Genomic DNA, 24283 nt, shown 5'->3' with positions numbered 1-24283 from the left:
ACACTAGCTACTGACATGGTGCTTAACTCTTTTGCTATAACATGTATAGCTGAACAAGAAATGTAAAAATGAGGTTGCTTCATGTCATTTCTGGCTGAAAATGCCATCGGAGGAGGAGTGCTTTTCTTTTTTTTGTGCATTACTGCATGTAGAGAGAGATCTTGAGGCAAGTGTGACTTGCCCAGCGGTTCCTCAGCCGAGGCATTTTCTGTGATGTGCTCTAATGGTTTGGTCCCTGTGGTTCTGTGGTGTTGGTGCTTTGTGTGCGGGAGCTTCTGGCATCCTGTGGGACGGCCTCTGCACGGCCAGACTTCAAAGCTCGCTCCTTCACCTCTTGATTCATGCAGCAGCTGGGGCACTGACATGGAATCCTCCTGTGTTGGGAGTGGAAAAGAAAGTCGGCTGTGGACTGTTTTTAGAGAGAACTTTACAGACAAAGAATTTCCACAAGGAGCCCAGAATAGATTTGGTACTTCCATGCATCTTTGTGGGAGGGAGTGGTTGGAGAGAGGAGGCAGCTTTGGGCGTACCAAGGCCAGCATGTATTTTTCAGGGATCACTTATATTTTCACCGATGGTAATTCTGTTTTTCAAATACAAGACTTAAAAATGGGGGTAAATAAACTCCTAATATTTCTTGTATGGTTTCAAAAGTAAAAAAGATTCTGGACTAGGTGAGGCTCTGCTGCATCTCTGATTCTCACCTCCATTTTTCTTTGTCATTAAGTTGTTTTACCCATGTGTATAACTTCAGTTGAAGTTAGAAACTTGGATAAGTTCAAGGTCAGACTTTTCCAGATCATGACATCCACCGTCTGGAGCATGAGCAGGCTGATTAGTTTGACTCAACTTCCTGAAAAAAATCACTTCCATGTCAAACCACGACAGCCAGATAGATTCTTACTTGTCAATTATGTCTACTCAGCAGTAACAAATGTAGCAAGGTACTAAAGAGTTCTTAATGCTCACTTTGAACAAGTTGATAAAACATGATGGAAATAAGCCAGAGATAAATTGAGTGCAGTTTGTTAAAAGTACTGCAGCAATTCATGGTAGTTTGAGTGGTGCCCATCAGCCTAGTTCCTCCCTTTACGTTCCTCTTTATAGCTTCCACCATCAGACTTCATTGTCCTTGAGTTTTTGGCAGCATTCTGCTTTGATCAGTCAGAGCCAAATCCCCCAGTTACTCCTCTGCAGACTGAAGGAAGTGTGCTGGTGGTGGTGGTTGTTCCTCACCGTGCTCTGTGCTATTAAACATTGGAAGAGATGTTAAGTGCCATGCACCAGGAGCATATCTAACCTCTTAGGTGCTTACTTAATTTTGACTTGAAGAATGAACCTTAGATGTAAGTACTAAAGATCTTTCCACTAGTGGTTCTTGATCTGTGTCTTCATCCCTCTGTCTGTCCCCCAATAAATTAAAATTCTACATGTTTTGTATGTTTTCTCTAGGTTATTTTCTTCCAAGTGCCCAGTAGTTCTGTCACCTTGCAGACTGAGAGGGTGAAAGTTGAGGAGGCTGATACAGAAAATATTGAGTAAAAAAACCCGAAGAGGGTGCAGTAGTTTTGGTGTTTGATGTATCTCCACAACAAGGCCTGAGTAAAAGGTAAAGTTTCTTGGAAACTTGATTTACATAATGTGCAAGGGATGGTTATCAGATCAGTCAGGCACTGAGGTGAGCGAGCATGTGTAAATTTTCTCATTAGTCACTCTTTCCTTTCCTTTTACTCTGAATTCCTGTCCTTCTGTTCCATGGTTTAGTGGAGCTATTAAAAAATCAAAACAAATTACTTGCTTTTTTCTTCTTTTTTTCCTCTGAATTTCTTCCCCACTTCTGATGTACGTCTTTGCAAATCAGATTTATTCCCTCGCTCCCCTCACTCACTGGTAAGTGTATTCAGTATTGGCTGGGGAAGAGACATGAAATTGTTGTCTTCCTCTCTTCCCTCTGAAAAGTTTATTTGGCAAGTTAATGAATTTCCTATATTCCCAAGAGGAGCTCATAAAGGGGAGATTTCTTCTCCCAAGGGCAGTGAATGTGAAGTGATTGCCAGAGCATTGTTCTTCTAAATAGCTTATTTTTCTCTGGCTGGACCCTCCCCCCACAACTATTTTTAGAGTACTGATTATGTGATAATTTGTGTGTAGGCTTCCTTGAAGTACCCAGTAGGTTAATGTGGACTCGGACTCTCCTGTGCGTTTGGTATTCTGGGCGGAGCATCAGCAAACTCGTTCATTGAAACTCAGATGAAAAATGTAACTCAGGTTTTCCCAGGAGAGTTCAGGGATCCCTTAGCCCATCTATTCCACTGTGCAATGTCAGCAGTATTCAGCTGGGCTGTTTGAGGTGGCAAGGAGAAGATGGATCACCATGGTGAAGGGGCAGGATCGGTACTCACAGTTCACGTGTAAGCAGAAGTGTCCAGCAGCAGGGCTGCTCTGGCACAGAGCTTTGGGATGACTGGAATGTACAGCTGTAGAAGGAGGTGAGCCAACAGCTTCTCCCAAGGGTGATGTTTCTGGACTTCGTCACACAGAGCGCTGTGTCCTGCGCTTGAGGATGAGCCCCTCTGAGATTCATTTTCACCTGTCCCCAGCTCCTTCAAGGCTGATGTACGTGTTTTGTGTTCCTCAGAGCACAGGGTGAGTCTGGTATGTGGGCTTGGCCATTCTGGCCTGCCTGCCTTGCTGTCTGAGGAACTTTCTCCCCTCTCCTGCACTCTCACTCAGTGCAGCTGGGTTGTGTCCTGGCTGCAGCTTCTGCCTCTCTTCCCTGCTGTGAAAGGCTTGTGAACCTTGCTGTTGACCTCTCTCTCCTTTGCTAGAAGGTTTCTGCATCTCCAGCACAGTCTCTCTGTCCTGGAAAAAAAGTATTGCTTGCTTTCCCTGGCCAGTAGCTCAAGTGGTCACTGCCCATTTGCAGTGTCGTGCAAGGACTGAATAATTTGTGCTGATGAGCCCTTTCAGAAGCCTATGGGCCTGACAGGTGTGAAATGACTCCTTAGTGGACAGTTACCAGCAACTTTCCAGTGTTCTTTTAGTAATGTTTTCTAGGTTTTGTAAAAGGTTTGCTTCTCCTTGGGCTTGCAGTGGTCCTGTGCTACGGGGCTGGAGACAACTGAGCAGTTCTGTAGTGTTCTGGGCTCTGGTCATCCTGACTCTGAGGAGCTTGTGCCTGCAATAACCTGCCAAGTAATTGCTGTTGAAAATTCTACTGATGCTGTTGGGCTGTCAGCTGGGATTAGTTTCTTTTGAAGTACAAAACTCTCAGAAGCATTTACAGCAGTGGTACAATCTGTGAGAGTATTCACAGAAGTCAGCTAACAGTTGTGCAGATGACTGCTCTCACAAGCTAGCCCTAAAGCATTAGGGCAAACAATGGTTGTTTTATTAAAAGTATAAATGTCTCCTTAGGAGCGCCTTCTTGCAAAGGGTCCTTTTTAGTAGGGAGGAAGTGAAGACCTGTGCAGCCAGGAGATAGGTGACCAGGACCCTAGTAGGTGACCAGGATAGGTGACCCTGCCTGCTGCTGTCATGGTGACTTTCTGGTGTAAATGTCACAGCTGCTCTTAAAACCAGTGTCTTGTCCAGTTCCTTCCTATTTCATGGCTTCTCGTAGACAATTTTTCTGTTCAAACCATTCACATTTTAGTTTATTTCTGGATATAAATCATGTGTTAAAATTTCAAAAAGCTTCTCGGTCATCTTGAGTTTGAATGAGAATAGGCTCCAAGATGTAGCAGCTTTAGCAATGTTTCTGAAGCATCTGAAGTGGAGAGATGAGTGGGAAAATTACGTGGTTGTTAGTGAAGTAGTTAGCATAGATTTTTCACATCTACTCAGTTCAAACGTTTTTGCCTCACAATACCTCCTATAGTATTGACACCCGTGGCTGATGCCAGTGCATCATGACCACACCTGGGCTAGGGTTAATATCTTACAGGGGCGATTGCCATTATCTTTGGTAATCTGATCCTGAAAAGATGTAGACTGGTCATGGGCCAAAAGAAAAGTGTGTTGACCATGCTACCTCACCTGTAAACACAATTCGAGGCTGCTGCTCTGCATCTTGAGGTGCACAAGGGAGATGCTGAAGTCTCCTGAAACAGTGCTCTGGAAGCTTGGGTGGTTGAGGTAGGTGCAGCTGTGGCAGCATTGCTTTTCACGCTCTGTCTGGAAGCAGGGCTGTGGAGTTGTGACACATTACAGGCACTTGCACTCTACATCAGTTTGTGCATTGAAATGTAAAACATTGTAAAAATATTGCCCACTCATTCACAGTCTTGTTAGGGCAAAGCCTACCACAAACGTCCTCACGGTGAACTTGCTGATTTGCGTTTAAGTGTACTGAATTTAGATCATCTTCTGGATTATCTTGTACTGTTTAGCAGGCTGAACATCCATCTCCTCCCGCTCCTGGTTGCACTGGAGATGTTTTGAGTGCTTTCACTCTTGCACACTTTTCTTAACTGTCCTGTTTTGGTGTGCCCCTCTAGCTCTTTACATCTCTTTCTTGTCAGCTTCTCCAGAGTACCCTAAAGTTACAGCAAAATAGCAGAAGTGTGAAATTTGGGCTTGCTTGTCAGTTTTGGGGTTGTCCCCAGGTTTTCTGGACAGGAATGCTTTTGCTCTGAAGTGGTGCAAAGAATTAAATCAACAACACTTGGGAGCATTTCTGTAGCTCATTGCTTTGCTATAAAATTCCTCGTGTTTGAGAGGTTATCTCTGCAGTCATAACGTTTAGGTTGTCTTAGTTTTCAAACAGAAGATTAATTTTGCAGAACCAGATTACACTGGTGAAGTTTTCTTACTTGCCAGGAGTAGGTGGATGTGTGAATTTTTCAGATTATGTGTTCAAAAGAGAAATGTTTTCTTTTTTTCCCATATAGTCAAAATGAAAGTGAGCATTCAGAGTTGGGGAACAGGAAATAATAAACTATTCTTTTCTACCCAGAACAGGACTGCTGCCTCTGCCAACAGGCCCCTTAGAGAGCCAGTGAAGTTGTCAAGCCCATCTGTTTTCATCCACTGACACAGTGCACCAAGGCAGCTGGAGGTGCAGACACACAACAGGCTAGGGTGAGAGGGTGGGGTTTATTTTTCCTTTCTTTGCTCCCTGAGCAGCAGAATTTTTTTCTTGCTCACTGACAGCATCACCTTTGTCAAGATTTTGGTAGATGGAGTGATGTGAGGGGGATGGAAACTTCTCAGCTAGAAGTGTTGAAGGGGCACCTCAACATATGTCATCTAAAGAAGCTGGTCTCAGCCTCACATGCATTTGTTTCAGTGTCAAGCTGCTGTTACTGACCGGGTTGCTGGGGGTAGGTGAAACAGCGACCGTTAGGGGCTGCAGGCAGAATCCTTAATTTAAACAGCAGAATTTTTTTTTTTTAATGAAGTAAAGGTCAGACATGCTGAGGCTGCTATTAGCTGACTCAGTCCTGGAAGAGATAAGAAAAGTGGTACTACCAGAAGTAGGACACACAATTTATAATTTATCAGTGTATAGGAAAACACATTTAATGTCCTGCTGTGCAATAAATGTATCTGCTACAGGATTACCAAAGAGCGATAAGATGCTCTGCTTGTTCTTTTAATTCACCTTTTTTTTTCACCTAGTTAAAAAGAAGTTACTGTTGTTCTTTATTGTCCACTTAATCTAAGAGCTTTATTTCCTGTGCTTGTATCTGCTGGGTTGGAAGAGTGAATGAGGAATAGGAGCCTGCCTTGAGGATTACATATTTGCTGCTACATCATATTTAAAGGTGTACCATGAAGTTCATATTGTGGGCAATTAGTGAAAACTGTTATTTCTGAAACATGAAAATGTGATTAACTGAAGGCAGCCTGAAGGAGTGTGCTGGCAGCCTCTTGTCTGGCTTAGGGAAGAGGCAGGCTGTTCTGGAGGTAGGCACAGAAGTGCTATCTCACTGCAGTGTAGTTAATGGAACTAGACAGAGTTGTGGCATGACTGCGTTGGGGGTCACGGCGGTGAGGGATGCCATGATTCAACCTGATGTAGCAAGGGAGCCTTGGCAGGGAGCCGCTGTTTGTAAGAAGCGGAGTAACCACAACTGCCGGCGGCCTTGAAAGATTCTGCTGTGGCTTTCGCTATGAATAGCAGGCACGGCTGCTGAAAGCTCGGGTTAAAAAAAAAAAGTAGATATCAGCAGGAGACACCGTGTGAAGGAGACATTAGTTCGGTCTCCCAATAACAATAAAAATTTGTGGTTCTGCACCTGTCATGGTTGTTGTAAGACAGAAAAGGATTGAAGATCAAATAATTCCAGAACACCAATTACGCTGATGTGTGGGAGGAGTGTGGACAGAGGAGAGCCACCATAGTTCTGGTTTGTTTCAGTAGATGGGGAAAAGGTGAGCTCCTTACAGTCTGCTGCTCACTTGGTTTAAAAGACCTCTCCTGTCAGTGGTTTTGTTCTGTTGCAGAAATCAGATGGGTTTGTTTTTATTTTAAAATGCTTTCTGAACATGCATTAGCCCAACTGTAGAAATGTCTTAATCTTTTGACTGCCACACAAATACATCTCGCTTGCAGTTTGACTTGGAATTTAGACCAAAACTGTTAAAACAAACTGTAAGTTCTGCAGTAGTTTTTATTTCACAAGGGATGTGCTTTTCTGTCTTAAGGGAAGGGAAATCCCTGGAAGTTACACACCTCAGTTAAGGCTGACTCTATCCCAGTGCGTTTGCAGTGTAGGTAGATGATATTTATGCATAAAGTATCAGATGTGAACTTCCTAGTCTGTGGCTGTGATAACAAATGAAGCATAAGAGTCAGGATTTTTGGCTGATGTGTTGTGAAACAAAGTGTCAGTCAGTTTTGCCTTCTCAACATCGTTTATGTTAAAATGGTTTAAATTGCCAAAGACAAATTGAGAATTTTTGGCCAAGCTTTTCCACTGCAAATCTGTTTCTCTACCATGAAGGAGGCATGGATTTTGCTTTTAACCTGCTATATTATTCCACATAAGAGGTGGTATAAATCAACTTTCAAAAGAAGTTTTGTTTTCTTTGTTGGCTTTTCATTCTGCAGCCTATTAATCTCTTTCAAGTCTTTGGTATCTTTTGCTGCTGTGTTACTGTGGATGCTTAAAAGGATGCTGAGCCTTTGTGGTACCAGGTTTAGTCCTGACTTTTGTTTCTTCTGTGTCAGTATCAATTTGAATGAGATTCCTCCTATTTTGTAGCTCTGAGCTGGGCTTGCCTTAATCCTTGTAGGACTGGGTATCTGGTTGCCAAAACTCAGTGCCTTGCGCTGCTTCTTCTGTGCCTGAGGCATCTCTCCTGGCTTTTCTTGCCCCTCCCAGGGAGTCAGGACAAGGGCAGCCTGCCCCTGCCACCCTTTGGTAACCTGCCACAAGGTTATTTGTGATGAATTGCATAAGCACAGTGCATGAAATTGGTGCAGAGGGGAAGGGATGGGGGTGGGGGGTATGCAGGGAAAGCTGCACATTTATAGTTTTGTTCTTTATTGGTGCTTTTTGGTGATCTTCATCAGAGGGAAATTTGACAAAATGTAGTTATTTTTGAACTTCACTGGTCTTACTTGCTTCTTCAGGAGTCAGGAAAAAGAAAACTTGAGCTTGATTTGGTTACTGCTGAGTTTGAATTACTAGTATGGAATGTGGGTTGGGTATATGAGGAACCCTCCAGCTGGGAAGAGAGGAACCAAAAGATGGAATCTGGCTGGTCTACACCTTATTTTGTAACTGATTAGAGTCTTTTTTTCCTGCTACATTGCTCTTCCCCAGCATTCACAAATAACATGCAGTTATGGGTAGTCTAGATTCCTGATAACTTGGTTAAATGTAATGGTATAGTCATAAAATGTCTTGTTGGGTTGCAGAGGTGATGATACCAGTCCCCTGTCTTGTGATGTATTTGTAGAGAATGTGATCCTTATACAGGTTGTTTACATGGCTTTTTGTTTGACTTACTGCGTAGTAAATCTCTGGGAAGCAGCATGTGTAAGAGCCTCTTTCTCTTCCTCTCTGATACCTCTACTCTTGTGATGAGAAAAATTACTCAAACCAGAGTCCTTACCACATTGAGACTGTTATTAACAAGACATTTTCTGTGGGAGCTTTGGACTTTGGACTTGATGAATTTGCCCAGATCACTGTTCACTGTAGAGTACAGTGCAAACCACTCATGCCTGGATGTCTTCGAAGAGCAATGATCATTGTAATTTGTGTGCTAAGAAATGAATTTTGCAGCTGGCTTGGGTTTTGCCTTTGGATTTTGGTGAGCAGTTCCTGGCTGCTTTCTTGGGTTTATAAATTGACCAGATTTGGGAAGTGCCTAAAACTATGTAGAGGGTTTTTTCTGTTTGTTTGGTTGTTTTTGTTTTTTTTTTTTTCCTTTTGCTCCCCTGTGATGCAGATCTGAAGCTGCTGTGTTTGAAAACTTCAATATTGCAGAGCAGTGTAAATACATAGGGGACTGTGATGCCATTAAATCTATTACAACAAAATAGTCTTGTAAAGTCTGTATGGAAGAACTAAAGGTCAGAGCGCTGCTTTGCATTGACTCTCAAACTTTCTGAAAGCCACAAGAGTCTTAGATTTTTTTGATGATTTGCTTCCAGCCTTAAAGACTAGCTTTGAAAGGAATAGTAAGCATAAAAACTAACCACTTTAGGACCTCTCCAGTTGGATACATAAGCTCTGAGAAGACCAGCCTCCTCTGAAAATCCTGGCAATGCAGGTTTTGTTTAATTTTTTTAATGTTCTTGGGGGTTGGATTTTTGTATGTAGACTCCAGAGTTGGCAAAATTGAGACCACAGGGTTTGCAGCAGCCTGAAAGAGCCCCGTGAGGGAGTCAGGGATGCATTGGAGATTGGACACCCTTCTCTTCCATTCCCATGTCTGTCCCCAGCATCAGGGTTTTGGTGGAGCACTTCATCTAGGGAAGGAAGCCTGGGTTTACTTTCTTGTTGCTGTGGTGCAAGTCAAGGAATGTGTAAATGAATGCAAAGACCTGAGATTGTTTAGATCAGGGCAGATAAGAAAACAGCAGGCCCAGAGGACTGATGTGTCTGAGAGATGGGGGAGTGCAAGTGGGGAAATTGGGAATGGTGGTGGGGAGGTGCAGGCACGACACATGGTGTGGGGGTCACCCTACATTTCTAGGCATTGTCCTCCAGTGGGAAGGAAGGGGTTAATTACAGTCCCTGTGTGCTGCTGGCCTGGCTGGAGCAAGTGGCTGCTGCCTGTGAGAGCATGAGCAAGTGGTCTTTAGTAGCAGACACCCACAAGAGGGGTTTTTCCCTCCTAAGTGAAATTTGTCAGGTTCTATGATAAACTTCTGGTTCTGGCTGCTCCCACCTACCTGTCCAGAGCTTTCCATTTAGATATTTAGCTTCAAAAGACATTGAAAAACTATTTGGGTTGAGCCTCAGAGATCTGAAACTTAAAAATGGGCTGGTAGACCAAGATTTGATTTTTGGAAGTTCAGTGTGACTTCTCTTACTTTACCTGAAGTCTGAGGGCAGAAATGTGCTATATCTTAAGAGCCTGTGCATGGATGAGAAAGGTACCATCCATTTGCCAAATCAAAGAGCAGGTAGTCTGATGACAGAAATACTAGTAAGGGAAGCCCTGGGAAGTAAGCATAGTGATTCAAGAGAGTTTCCCAGCACAGATGTTTAAGTCAAATGTGAGTTTCCTTTTTAGGGGGGAAGAGAGGGAGAAGGAAAGACCTTTGAAGATGTTTTCGTGGTGATGGTGCAAGTCATGATTGAATAGAATTAATTCAGTTGTGGACATGGTTACATTTTTGCCTCGTCTGTGCTTCAGAATTGGGCAGAAAGCTGTAATCTTTGTATTTTCCAAACCAAATTCTGCTTTCCAGGCACACTGTATGGGAACTCTAATGCTGAATGGTAGGAGCTTCCTGCTGAAGTGGCTACAAGAGACTTAGGGTGGCAATGCTTGAGTGACTCCAGAGTTCTCCAGGGTTAGTGTCCAGTTTAACACCCAGTCATTAGTCCACTTTCCTTTTTGAGTGTCTTCTGTTCTGAAGAGAGAGACATTAAACTTCGTATTGCTTGGTGACTGTAAATATCTCCTTGTGTCTGGATCTGATGTGGTAACTAGTTAACAGTTGTGTTACTTTAAAATTACCTACAGTGCCTAAAAGATGAAATAAAGCCTGAGTGAGCTTCTCAGGTGTTGCCAGGTGGTTGTTACCAAATACATTGCAGTTTTGTCTTTCTCTTTGGGGTTGTTTCCTGTTTGAATGTGGTGGTTACAACAAGAGACTTATGTACTTTTTTGTCCATTTATAAATCTCAAAGAGTGGGAACTTCGGGTTCTTTTGGGAACAGCAAGAACACAGGAGGGAGGCAGAGCATTCCTTGTGCAGTATATGGAAAGCAGTTTTGAAGCTTGGAGCTACATTTCCAGTTACTTGAGTTGTAGTTGCCTTATAGTATTAAGGAAGAAAAAAGGGAAACTGCTTTTATGGTGAGAGCTGATTGAAATGAAATGAGTATGTTTGGGGTCTATACCTTACGACAGTTGAAAACCTTGAAAAACTTGATCTTCCCCAATATAATCCTTGTTTCTTGTCATTTAAAAAATTGAAGATGCATGTAGTATGTGTTAATTTTTATACAGCAAGACATGTTGGATAAAGTGAGTTGTAGCTTATCTTTTCTCCTTTTTGACTTCTCTCAGTTTCATGCTACAGACCATCTATTTCCTTAATGATGCTTAGACTCATCTAGATCTTGCTGCTCCATCCGTCTTCCCTGAGGCCATTATCAAATCATCCATGTTCTCATGACTAAGGATAAACAAATGTGCAGATGCATGTGAGGGGCAAAAAGAATGAAAAAACTCCAAATCCCCCAAACACAGCAGTGCATATGTGGTTTTTCCCAGGAGAGATTTGATGGACTGAGCCTAAGATGACATCTATTAATTATGTTTCTTTGCATTCTTTTACAAGATGCTCAGACCCCAAAAGGCCTGAATTCATTCTATTTGTTTAAATATACTTGTACCTTTTACATTTTGCTGTCTTTAAGGTCAGCGGACTTGAGATTGTTCTGTAACTGCTTGATCTTTTTTCCTGCCTGAGGCAAACATTTTAAATGTACTAACAATGCATGACACCCTTTTTGAAACTCTCACATTTTTTTCTTATTTAGAACTACTCTTACACAAAAAAAAATACCAGTATGTTGTAAGAGAGGCTTTCCTTTTAGTACATTGATCTCTGCAGTTGTGAAACCCCTTGCAGGATAATAATCAAAAATTTCTGTGACAAAGATTTGGCTTCTTAATGACAAAGCATTTCCTGGATTTGGTTTTTACCTAGTATTTGTCAAGACAGTGGCATTTTTGATTTCAGAGCAGCTCAGTTTTCAGCTGGCAGAAGTCTAAAGTTGTATTTTTGATTCCAGACAAGAAGCTGGAAGGCTAGCAATGCATTCTTCCTTCTGTGACAGGCTTCCTATAGAAAGCTGCTGAACTGCTCAGCTCTCCTGCACTTCACTGTGTGCTTTAGTAATTGGAAGTTATTACTTCAGTAATTTAAATAAATTTGGAGATCATTGCATGAAGGTGATCTCATGCAGAGTTCATATCTTTCTTATATAAATATATAATTTATATAAATTACATATATTTAATGCCTTATATTTAACGGTAAATATCTTAGCAATAAATGACACTATATAGAAGGGTTTTTAATATTTAAAATTCAAAATTATTCTTTTGAGAGCAGCTTACCATTTGCTCTTGATATATTTTTTGTTTTGGCTTTCAGAATTCAACATAGGTTAGTTGTGATTCTTTTTCTCTGTCATTACTGGGAGATGTGATAAATATTTCAGAGCTGGGAGGTGATGATTAAGAACTGGAAAATAAGGGAGGGTGGTTCAAAGAAGCAGCGAGAGCCGAGCAGAGTAAAGGGAATCATAAAATACATAACAAATACTGATCTAGTAATATTAAAGAACTATATGTCTTATGTCAGCAACATGACTTCTTTTTAAAAGGGATTTGAAGTGGTTGCAAGACCTTGAAATTACCAGATTTAGATTTGTTTTTCCTAACTATGTGCTGGAGGCTATCTCTACATGAGCAGGTGCTGTGCAGCAGCAGGTGTAAAAGAGTAGCAGTTGTTATTGTAGGCCCTTATTGCCTCGTTGGAGTTTGGAGTACATTTTTGTGCCGCTGGAGAGGGGCTTCTGGTTTAGCTTCCTCCAGAAGCAACCTGGTTTACAGGCACTGTGGTTCTCCTGGGAACCAGGGTGAGCCGATATTCCAGGCCCACCTGCTGGTACAGAGGCGATCTCTGTTGGAAGGTATCTCCTGAGATGGACACATCTGCAGGGAAAGTTCAGCTCTTCTGTCTCTCTTGAGTGTATTTGAAACTTAAGGTCACTAAACTGATTAGGATGGTTTGGCATTTAGAGCTTACGTGCAGTGAAACTCAACTGCTTGAAGATTGGTAAAAAATTGCTCCTTTTGCTGTAGAGTTTGTGGTCCTGTGATATGACTCTTGTTATCACTTGTTCTGATGAAAGATTTCTTGCGCACTAAATTTTCTGAACTTTAGAGCAGAACCAAATTTACTTAAAAAAGCTTCTTCCCCTTCTCAGAAAGGTAAGAGGTCTCACTTCATTTATTTAGTCTGAACTTGGTTTGCGGAGGGATTGTCTCTTTTGTGGCATCTTTATTTGCTTGGATATTCCTCAGGGCACACGGATGAATCATTTATCTCTGCACAGGTTGAGACACTTCCGTTTTTTAATGAACAGTACTGTGGCAGAACATGTGCTGTATTTTTTTCCTTGGGAATTGCTGCTGCATAGAAGATCGACCAAATAGGATGTAGCTATACAAAAACAATTCACCCCTTGCCTTGCCTTGCATTGGAGGATGTCTCTGGTGGTCACAGTGCAATGTGCCATGTGCATGCTGTTCATTTAGGATGTAACCTTCCAGAGGACCATTCCCCCACATCCCCTCACTTGGGGTCTCTGTCCCCTTTGGCATCTGGAGTCAGTTAATTTCATTCTTTACTATTCCCATATCTTCTACAAGCAGGATGTGTTGCCTTATAGTAAATAGATAATTGGAGCTTTAGATGTGTTTTATAATTTGTGTATCTTGCTTATTGTGTCATAATCATTTGGACATTCTTGCCCATCTGATAAATGATCTGTAGAATTGTATAATTGTTAGCTTACGCCGTAATTCATGTTTTATTTGTGCCTTGGACCAAAGGGCAAGGGAAAGGCAATAACAGTCATGAAGGGTTTAAAATAATTGGACTTAAGTTAAATCCCCAAAAAGGTAATACTTAGAGAATATTGGAATAGGAGTATGTTTGAAGATTTCAAATGCATAGACTTGCAGCATGGCTAATTACCTTAAATTTCCTTTAAAACACCTTAAAATTCAGTTAACTATTGCATGCAAATTACTGGGTTTTTGTGCTATGTGCAGGTTTTTGTAGCGCAAAAGAGATTGATTGCCCAAGTGGATTAATGCCTCTCACATCTACAGGTCTTAGTTCAGGTCAAAAGTGAAATAAGCCATACGTGTTCAAAGCAGACATGTGCATATGTCAAAAATGCTGCACAGACTGGCCTGGTCTCCGAGTTAAGAGCTCCTTTTTTCTGTATGAAGGATTCATGCTAAAATCCAAGTGTTTCATAAGCAGTACAGATTTAGCCTCAATTGTTACAGTTTTTTAATTTTGAGGATTTGGATTAATCTCCATATGATTCTTATTGGAAAATTTCAGTCAAACTCTTTTACTTAAAAAAAAATTAAATGTATGTTACAATTTTGAAGTTGGATTTGAAGGACTTGCGTTGTCTGGCATTTTTCCAGCTAGTCCAGCTGTCTTCAGAGGAACTGAATAGGTTGGCAAAGTGTGGTGTGAGCTCCTTTGTTAAATGCATCAGAGAGTGAGAGAAACAGGCCATAGCTGTGGTGAGGGCTTTATTGTGTGAGTACTTTCTTTTCATCTGGATCTCCTTAAATTCTCTTTTCTTCCAAGGCTTTCCTTTTTTTGTGCCAGGTTTCGTGAGGATGTTCCGACATGGCAAGCCTGGAGTTACTACTCTGCTGTCTTCTCAGGAGCTGCTGGGAGAGCAGCATGAGATTCTGTTGCATTTTTCTCTGGTGTCTGTGCTGCCCTGAGATGTCTTGCAAAAATACGTGACACAGCTTTGTCCTGAGGGTGGCCAGCTACAGGAATGGTCTCTGAGCATCCTCCTGGAAGGCAGGAGCAGCTTTCTCATCTTTCAGTCATAATGTGTGAGGGATAGGATTTCTGAGACTTGTTAAGACCACTGGTGAGTGTGGGACTTGGGCTCGCAGGTGCTTATTTGACATGGCTTACTTGGAAGTATGGATGAACAAATACAAAGATTAAAGCAAGCAGTGAGCTGCAGGTGTGGACACTTCAGCAAACACAGCCGAGAAAAATCAATTTTTCACAAATGAAAGAGGAGGGAAAAAATCAATAGGGAAAGGACTGTTATTTTCAATTTAAAGCCAGAGGACTTAGGGTTTGATCTCAGAGTTTATGCATTCCTGTTCTCATTCACATGTTGCATGGCTCTTTTATTGGGAGAACTGTAGACTATGTTGTATAGAGATCATTAAATATAAATGGTTGAAAGAATATGAAATGCTCCCCATCCTTAATTTATTTATTTACTTGTCTGCCTGCAGACACTTCTCCCACTGTAGTTAACTCTTGTGGATGCTACTTCTCTGTATGGAATATTGGAGCACATTGAGATTTCTGTGCTGTGAAGTCCACCAGCCTTTTCCTCTTGCATGTTTTGACAATATTTAATGCACACAAATCAGACTGTAGTTATTGATCTGTGTTTGTTTCTTTTCAACAGACTGTGATTCCATCTGTCTACCTGATGGTGTGTGAGTGCCCCACAAAAACATGACCAATATTTTAAGTAGAAATATAGAACTTGACTTTGCAGCACGATCTGCATGAGGTCTGGTAAATACATCATGAGTGGACAGAACAGTGTGGAATGCAGAGGACCCTCTTGTCTCATCTTGGTGCAACCTGCTGTAATGGCAGGGCAGAGTGCCAGTTTTTGATGTTAAAAACAGAAGCAAACCAGTATTTTTGGCTGATTCCCAATTGCTAGATTCCACATTGCCAAATGCATGTGTATGATCAGTAACAGTGTGAGAGCCGTGCTACCTTGTAAATCCCCTTGTCCGAGAAGTAGTAGGCAAAAGTATGAAATGATTCTTCTGACTCTTTCTTTACTAAAGCTCTTCCTGCTTGGAAGCAGGTTCTTGCTAGGTTTTGGCTCCACTGGCAACTCAAGAAAGCAAGCAGAAGTGATCATTAGGAAGGTGCTGCCAAATTCATGAATGATCTGCAAAACCACACATCTGTCACTCTCTTTTATCTATGGTAACTACTTTTTCTAGAATGTATTTTTTAACTTAATTGGGATTATTTCTTTGCTGTGTTTGTCTCTAGCTATGCCAATGCAGAAGTTTTTTGGGAGAAGCACCCTCACCCACAAAAAGCTTAGAGGTTCTGTAAAGGTGGGTGGAAGGATTGTCTGTTCTGGCTTGTATCAGCTACTTTCTTTGCTAAAGCAGTTTACTGCTTGAGTGCAAGAATATCAAGAACAGTTCTGCTGAGGAATGTGTATGTACTCGTTCATGAAAATGTATGGCATGTGTAGATGGATATGAAATACATCAATAAGGGAAGGTGACCTAGGCTTATCTCATTTAACACCTGGTAAAGGTACTGTGCTCAGGTAAATGTGTAGCCAGCACAGTGCTGTGGGCACAGGAGAGCTAAAAAGCCGTTCTAGATCTTGTGTGGACTATGGCAACCTCCAGAGATGCTTGTTCCACTGTAAATTGCCTGTAGTGAGAGTCTAGGACACCTTGGGTCCCCATCTGATTACTTTGATTAGATGCCTGACATTAGGGGGAAACAGATTATGATAGCAAAAAACAATGTAAAAGGTAGGAATTTTCAAATTTAATGAGGCAACTAAATGTGATTCTGGCTTGCAATGGGGTGTGTCTGAATGGCTGAGATGCTCTTAAAAATGCCTCTTAAGCTAATACAGAAGGCCTTTCAAACTAAACCATAAGAAGCATACAAATGGCAGACTAACTGCCATGTGAGAATGTGAGACCACATTCCCATATTCTAGGAGCTCCGTGGAAAACCTGATATCCCAACCTCACCCCATCATAAGTTGCTACATACTCCAGTGTTTAGCGTATTTGAGTGTGTTATTGTTCCCTAACAGGAAATACTGGGACTGAAGAGAGAATACCCACTGGCTGGGACGGATGTGCCTGAGCCCTCTGGCACATTGTGTCGCTGTGTGGAGAGTGGTGGGAAAGCACAGCTCAGTCCTGTTACTCTCTCTCCCTTCCATGGCAGTTTCTTGAGGCTGTGCAGCTTTTTGTCTCTGCAACTTCTGATGTGAAGTGAACCTGGTGCATCGAAAGAGGGAAAGTTGTTGCAGGAAGAATCCTTGGCAAGGGTTTTGAGGAAAGGTGGTGTTACCATTCTGAATCTTTTTTTGGCTGGAACTGAATGAAGATATGAGAGACAAATGGGGGAAAAAAAGAGAATAATTTATGTTGGAAAATATCTTTAAGATCATTGAGTCCAATTGTTAACTCTTCATGAATACTCAGACTAACAGTTTTAGGGAATTCTTATAATTATTATGTGAATGCATCTAGTGGGAAAACTGCCAAAGAAACTGGAAGAAAACAAGTTGTTTACTACCTGGAGAGCAAAAAATACAGAAGTGTGCTGGACCCAGAGTGCTGCCCCACTTTTAGGTGAGGTTAATGGCAGAGGGAATAAAACCAGCTCAAGTCTTTAAAAGCAATCCTCAGCATTAATTGGCTACTATCAGGTAGGGGTTGGACAAAGCAGGAACTTCTCTAGGATAGTACAGATCTCTCTTGTTGTGGGGTTTTATCCCTTCCACTGAGGTTGCTGTAGTAGCCAGCAACTGAAAGTACTTCAGAGAAATTGTTTTTCAAGTAAAGCAGCAACCTGTGGAGAGAGGACTTCCATGCTCCTGCAGAACTGGAGCATGAGTACAGTAGATGTTATTTTCTCTTACCATCTTGCTACTGGTTTGCTAAAACCCACAATAGCCAGAAATACTGGTATAATGAAAGTATTTCTACCATTCTTGTCATCATTTTATTATACATGTAAATACAGGACATTGCCAGATATGTGTATTGTAGGAGCACAAGCATTACAGCTGTGTAACTTGATATTCTGCATTTTTCTGAATTTTTTGCCTTCTTGTTTCTTTGAAAGCATTTTTTATCTGTTTCTGTATCTGGCTCATCTTCATACTAGTGTCTTATATTTGTCTGACAGTTCCTTTTTATGGTTCACTCACTCTCACCTTTTTGTGTCTCATTTCATTCTAGTCTTTTGCTCATGAGTATGCACATGCAAGATGCTCTTGCTATTTAAAAACTTGTAAAATCAATAGATGCAGCTTGTCTCAATGACTTAATTTTACTTCCTGATAGTGGTTAACTCACTCAATTTTCTGATCCAACAATTTCTATATAAGCAGAAGCAGGAAACAAAACCACTACTCTTAATAAAACAACAGCAACTGAAAGGACTTTTTTCATCAGAGGAATATTCTGAAACTTCTTAATGTACTTTAAAATTTTCCATACTGAAAGAGTGATTGAAGTGTACACCATTTCTTTTGTATTTTGTCTCTCCATCTCTTAGCCTGTTTTTCTTCCCTTTGCCCATCATTTTTTACGTTGCATATTCTGTTCTTGTCCTCATGTTTATCCATCTAGTGCTCTTTTCCCTTCCTTTGTCTGTCATTTTTCTTTTTAGAGAGGAGGTTATATTACTGCTGTACTTCCTGTCTCTTAAAGTAACTGCTCCTGCTTACCCTCTCCCTCTCTTTGTTTTCCTCTGTTAGTGAAAGACTTGGAGGACACTCCTCTGCTCTTGTGCAGCTGCGTTCTTTGTTGCATGGCTGATGTGCTTGGTCTGTTCATCTTGTTCTTTCAGAGTAAAAGTTTGTGAGTGCCTAAAGTCTATTGAAAAATCAGCATGTGCTTATGTATTGATGAAACGACTGCCCCAGTGGCTGTTTAAGGAGCTTCAGAGAAGAATCTGTTCTAATTACAGAGCAAGGCAACTTGGTGTCCACCAGAGAGGGTCATCCAAGGTATGCATGAGGCTGGACCTCAGTAAAGGATTTAGCAACTTTGTCCAGTGAATATCTCAATGAATGAAACAGCATTGGGAAGGTGGCTCTGCCTTTGCTGCACAACTGGGTTGTGCTGTCCCATGCTTCTTGGTGGCTTCTGGAAGAGTGAATCTCTTGTTCGTGGCTGGGAGAAGCTGAGCATGGGTTTTGACCCTCCTGACACAAGAGGAGCAGAGTCTGCTCTGCAGCTTCTGATGGGTGTGTAGAATGGTGCTGACCCCCTGTTGCTGCTGCTCTGTTTTAGCCTAGAAGAATGGAACATTGTCAGCTCTTCTCAAGTGAATAATGTTTGTTCTTTGGTTATGGGAACCATGGAACTGGTACCTTGTGCAGAGGATTTGGGTTTAAGATCAGCCTCTTTTTGGTGCATTAGCAGTTTGCTAATTCTGGTCAGCTCTTAAAAGTGTGGGTGAAGGTTTTGATCCTGCTGTGAAATGCCTCTCTCTTCCCATGCACAAAATCCCCATCACAGGCTTTGGGTGCCAGAGCCTGAGGACTGGGTGCCTGTGAGCTTGGAGCTGCAGTGGGGGGTGTGTGTATACTGCTGTGTACTCAATCATCTGTTTGTAGGTGCCAAATAATTCCACAAAATGAGGAAGTTCCTTTAGCCTTGCCTTCTAAGCATCACAGTTTATGGGATCTTTTTGTTTGTGGTTTGGATACTAGAAGGTAGTTGGGATTATGAATAGGTAGCTGGTGGTGAAAAATCTTTAGGACAAAGTCAAAATGAAGCAGTTTGATCTCTTGTTTGAAGGATACTTCATTGCAAGAAATCATACAAAAGAAAGAAAAAAGCTTTAAAAATGAAGGCTGAGATAAGCACTATCAGTGAAAGGACTTCAAAAATGTTGCAGCTTGCAGTTATAAAGATAGGACATGTATGGAAGCAATTGTAGATAATGGTTTACCTTGAACTGTCCATTTCTTTTTATATTGTTACCATAAAAGTTTTTGATAATTTTAAGTAGCTGAAACCCCATATTTCGTTTATCATCTCAAGTTAAATATGTCTGCTGGAATTCCTGTCTTCAGGGACTGATAAGTCTCAGCTGTAAAAATGTGTCCTGAGCAGAAATTTAGCATAGGATAACTCAACAGAAATATTCAATGTCAGGTATAAATTACCATCTACCTGTAGAAAACAAATCAACAGGACTGGAGAAGATCCATTGTACTGTACTGCAAGGAAGTCCTCTATGTAATGGAGGACAGATGTATTGTCCAGAAAAGGAAGCTAATGGGCTGGATGTGAGGGGAGTTAAGGTGTTGCTCAGTAATACAGTTAGCTTTGAATTACCTTGGAAAGATCAGCTTTCTTAAAGAAAAAGAAAATGAATATGTTGTTTGTAGAGACTATGCCAAGCTATTCCTAGATGTATGTAGGAGTATGTGTTCTCCATTGGCTTAGCAGTTGGGTCTGGAATACTGCTTCTTTTGCTGGCCCTACAAGCAAATCTTGCAGGTTTCATTCTAATTTTATTTTCTTTTCCTCAGTAAATAAACATGTAATTTAAATATAACTTCTGTGCTGCCTGCTGTCGGAGGCCATGCATGTATAGATTTGAATGTTTGCTTGTATGGAAGCCGTGTCCTGAAAGTCATCACAGCATATTCTACCTGGTCTCTGATTGTCTGGTCTGTGTTAAAGTGCCTGTTGGCATTGTATCTGACAGATAAATAGCACTTGTGGGTTAATTCAGTTTACTATCTGTAAAGTAAAGAGAGTGTTCTAAGAAATAAAAATACTCCTGTGGCCCCTTCCTATCCTCTTTTTTGAGAGTTCTTTTTATGTTTCACTTACTGTTTTGGGAGTACAGTTACATTAAAGATTGATCGCAGTGAAGTTTAATGAGAAAATGTATAGACATCTCTGTCAACAATAGACGAGTCCTGAGACAATTTCAGAATTACAGGAAAAATGAAATTATTACAGAGCCAGAGAACATCATTCTGCCAGGTCTTGCTGATGAATTCTTGACATCTCTGTCTTTATACACCAATTTAATGTGTTGTCTTATATGATTTTTAAAATTCATGCCACTAATGAAGAATGTAAAAAGTTCTGGGGAGTTTTTCAGTTCTGCAGTAGCAGCAGGTTGCCTGTTCTCCCATTTGTCCACCAGTTGGGTTTTGATGAGACTCTAAGCAAACCCTGCACCTTGCTGTGTCGGAAGCAGTGGTCTCCATCTGCACTTCTGCTATTCATACTCCCTTCTGTGTGTTGTTTCCAGCAGTGATTTGGCCTCTGGGCAAGCAGAGTTCACTAATCTGGCTGAAAACTAATTATTTTTAAAAGTCAATCGTAGATTTGCCCGTTTGCTGACCTTAGTTCTCCAAATCATTCAGTTCAACATCAGAGGTGGGGAACCTCTCCTGAGCCAAGAGTAGTCAGTGATGTCAGCTGAGAGTGGGGGCGGGGGTGGGAAAGAAGGAGCTAGTGGCAGCATTGCTTTGAGATGTGTCCCTCTGTTTTGATGAATTGTGCCCTTACCAAGAACATGACTGTCTTCTGGTAGAGTTGATGCTCTGTTTTACAACTGAAGAGGCTGTGGCCGGGGTGGACAAAGGTGGTACAGCATGAAAAATGTTGCTGGAGTTGGACTACCTTGTGCATGGTCTGGCACCTCACACAATTGAGGCAGTGTTTTTATGTATGGATAAAGGAAACACTAGGCCTGTAGCATTACTGATACATTATCTTGAAGGATTAGTTACAAATTTCTGATACTAAAATTTTGAACTGACCAATGTGGGTTTTTTTCCTCTGCCCTGGTTTATATTTATGCAGTTGTAATAGTTGTCATAAGTCTTTTTTTTCCCTCTGATTTTCAGTGAGAACTAATAGGTAAAACTGTATTTGCCATACTTCCCTAAATACTTTTATTACTCACCAAGATAATAATTAACTTAAATCACCTGTGTTTTCCTCTTCAGAATCCATGAGGGTGAAACTGGCATTGTGTTTCATGAATAGTAGTATGACAGTAAATGTGTCAATTAACAGATTGTTAAGGTGTCTTAGGCAGCATGTGTTTATCCTCCATCCCTCCCCTGGAGAATATGGGTTAAAAGTTAAAAAAGCTAAAGACTTGTGACTGTATTTTGAGAAAGAGGATTCTTTGCTTTTGTGGTTGGGTTGTGTTTTTTTTTTTTTCTTTCTTGGTGGTATAGGGTTTTTGGGTTGTTCTTCCTCTTTTCTCTCCGGAGCTGTATATTTTTGTTAGCATATGATTTGATAATTTAAAAAATGTGGTATTTCTCTTTGAAATTACTGTTGCAATGTACAGATGGTTATGGGACAGAGTTGGATATTTGGTGTCAGCTCCAGGATTTGGTTTTTTTTTTTTTTTTTTTTTTTTTTTTTTTTTTTTTTTAATTTTTTTTTATTTTGCACTGAGTACTGCTGCCAGTTTCTTGATTGCTGCTTGCTTATACAGCATGTTGAATGCTCATTACCCCTGGTGTGATGCTACACAGGGAGGAAGGTATGGTTGCTTGCCCTTGGACACCTGATTGTGTAGTCCGTGGAGAGCTGTGCTGGTGAGCATTCCTTGCTGAGGGTGGTGGCTGCTCTGGAGAGATGCCCAAAGGTACTGTGCATGTAGTGAGCTGGACCAAGGCAGAGCTACTTTGCTCTCTTTGAGAAATTACCCAAGGATAGGTTTGTCCCATGGCCTGAAACCAAGCATGACCTTCATGATTTACAGTTGAAATGCAAGCAAGATGTTCCACAGTATGCTTTGTGTTCCTTCTTGCTGCTTCTATATGGAATCAGTTATACCACTGAAAAAAAAAAATTAAAAATTACTGATGTTGCTGAAAACCACGCTTTGAATGTGGAGTTATTAAGTATTTTGGAATTGACATACAATATGGACACAGTTATCTTTCTAGAAGGGAGAAAGAATACAATCTGAGGCTGTACCACTTTTAAAGTGAAGAGGGAATTGAACTTGTCCTCTCAGTGCTGTGTGGAGTCTAACTTTAGCATCAAAGTATAATAATAGTTGTGGATTCCATATGTAATTCTGCTGATGCAATCTGTGGAGTCCTGGGTGATTAATATCATGTATGTGTCCTGGTGCTCTGTTCACAGATGATGGGAAACTACAGAAATCAGTTGTTCCTTCTGTTTTCTCCTGTGATCTGTATTCTTTGTTTGTACATAAAAATCTGAAACTACAAATTTCCTTTTGGCATATATTTTATATCTCAGATGGTATATACATGCTTATGTAAACATATCGTGTGCATAGAAGAAAACAATCCAAACTGGTGGAATTGTTATTACTTTGCTTTTCACATCTTGAAAGTTTCCAAAGTCTTTGACAGAGCAGTTTATTTGAGCTACTGAAGTCCCCTAGATGTAGTCTAATAGTATGTACTAGTGGTGGGATGTGATTTAGCATTGAAGTAATGCAGGTCTTTATTTTCAGTTCAAAACCTTCTGTCACTTTTCTGCTGTCTATATGAGCTGTGGGTATAGCTCTTGTTACACTAGTCAACATCACGAGTATAGGAAACCTGTGGCACAGGAAATGATTTAAAATACAGTTTGTATTATGGGAAAGCTGAAATGTCAGTGAGATAAATAAACAATAAACACTGAGAATTAACTATGTGATTTGTGTTTCTGTGGTATAGTACTTAAATATGAAGCTGCTGAGTTCTACCTCTTCAGAACCATGAGAATTTGGAGACTTCAAGATATGTTATCAAATACATATAAATGGACAATATATATTTTTACATACACACTTATCTGCATATTCATGATTAGGTGTTCTGAAGAAAAAATATATTTGTTTTTTAGCAGCTTAGAAGGAAAGCAGAATTTGGAGGGATTTTTTTTCATTCCAGTTGTGCGAATGCTAAAACTTATGTGAAGCTCCCCTGGACTTTGGGTCTTAAAAATTTGTGTCACTGGGATGGAATGTTTTTATACTCTCAAGAACTGTATTGTCAAAGTCTTATTGCTGGGAGAAACCTAATATACACAGGAGGAAAAACCGTCTGAATGGTAGACTGACATAGGTTGCAGGGTGTGTCTGTAGAGCATTTATTTGGTCCAGTCCCTGCACAAAGCAGCTCCGAGTTCATTGAGGTTGCTCCAACCCTTGGGTAGTCAAGTGTTGAATATCTCCAAGGATGAACTTTCAGTGACCTTTTAGTCAATCTGTTGCAGTTTTTGATAACCTTTATCATAGAAACTTCATTTTCTAATTTCCTTAATCAAAATTCCACTTGCTGCAATTGTGGCCTTTAACTTGGGTTTTGTTCCTGCCTGGTTCAGAGAGGAGTTGGACTCCTCTGTTGTCTTTGCAGTGTATTAAGTAGTTGCAGAGATCGCTGAGTTCCCCACCAATTCTTCTCCTTCCTGAGGCTCAGCAGTTCCAACTCTTACAGCTCTCTTGCTGGCCCTCAAGAACCACCGTGTGTTTCAGGTTGGTGACCTGTCTTGGATGCTGTTGTGTTCATGTCTGTCTTGTGCTGGGAGGCTCAGCACTGGACCCGGTACTCCAGATGTCTCAGCAGAGCAGAGAGGAAGGATCATCTCCCTCAACTTGCTGATGATGCTCTTCCTAATGTATTCCATAAGGCTGTTCGCCTTCTTTTCCAAGAAGGCCCATTTCTGGCTCATGGTGAAGTTTTCATCCACTGGGACCCCAGCTCCTTTTCTGCCAAGTTGCTTGTCGGCCCCAGCATGTACTGGTTCTTGGAGTTATTTTTCCCTAGGTGCAGGACCTGCCATTTGCCTTTGCTGAATTTCACAATGTTCCTGACAAAACATTCCTCTAACTAGCTGAGATCACTTTGAATGGCAGTGCTGCCCTTCAGTGTATTGGCCTCCCCAGATTTTGTCACCTGCAAACCTGCTGAAACTTTGTCCTGTCATACCAGTTTTAATGAAGCTGTTGTACAGTGTTGGCACCTAGAAATTGGCTGCTAGTGGGACTTGGAGTAGCTGGTGAATACATCATGAGGCCAAGTGATCT

General features: G+C 41.1%; 1 protein-coding gene across 8 annotated transcripts in view; it reads left to right on the top strand.

The window, feature by feature from the left end:
• KLF12 (KLF transcription factor 12) overlaps window positions 1-24283 on the top strand; it is a 229750-nt gene that overhangs the window by 24617 nt on the left and 180850 nt on the right. The window contains exon 2 of one of the 8 annotated variants that reach the window (XM_068182322.1): window positions 1453-1609. The exons of 6 other annotated variants lie outside the window; for them this stretch is intronic. The gene's annotated coding sequence lies outside the window, so the exon portion shown is untranslated. Of the gene's footprint in view, window positions 1-1452; window positions 1610-5748; window positions 5769-24283 lie in introns of those variants that run through there. One more of the 8 variants, XM_068182326.1, reaches the window with a different exon arrangement.

The sequence above is a fragment of the Anomalospiza imberbis genome, chromosome 2 (assembly GCF_031753505.1).
Source record: "Anomalospiza imberbis isolate Cuckoo-Finch-1a 21T00152 chromosome 2, ASM3175350v1, whole genome shotgun sequence".
In the NCBI taxonomy this organism is placed as follows: domain Eukaryota; kingdom Metazoa; phylum Chordata; class Aves; order Passeriformes; family Viduidae; genus Anomalospiza; species Anomalospiza imberbis.
The sequence above is the reverse complement of the archived record's forward strand: the minus strand, read 5'-3'. Positions and strand labels throughout refer to the sequence as shown.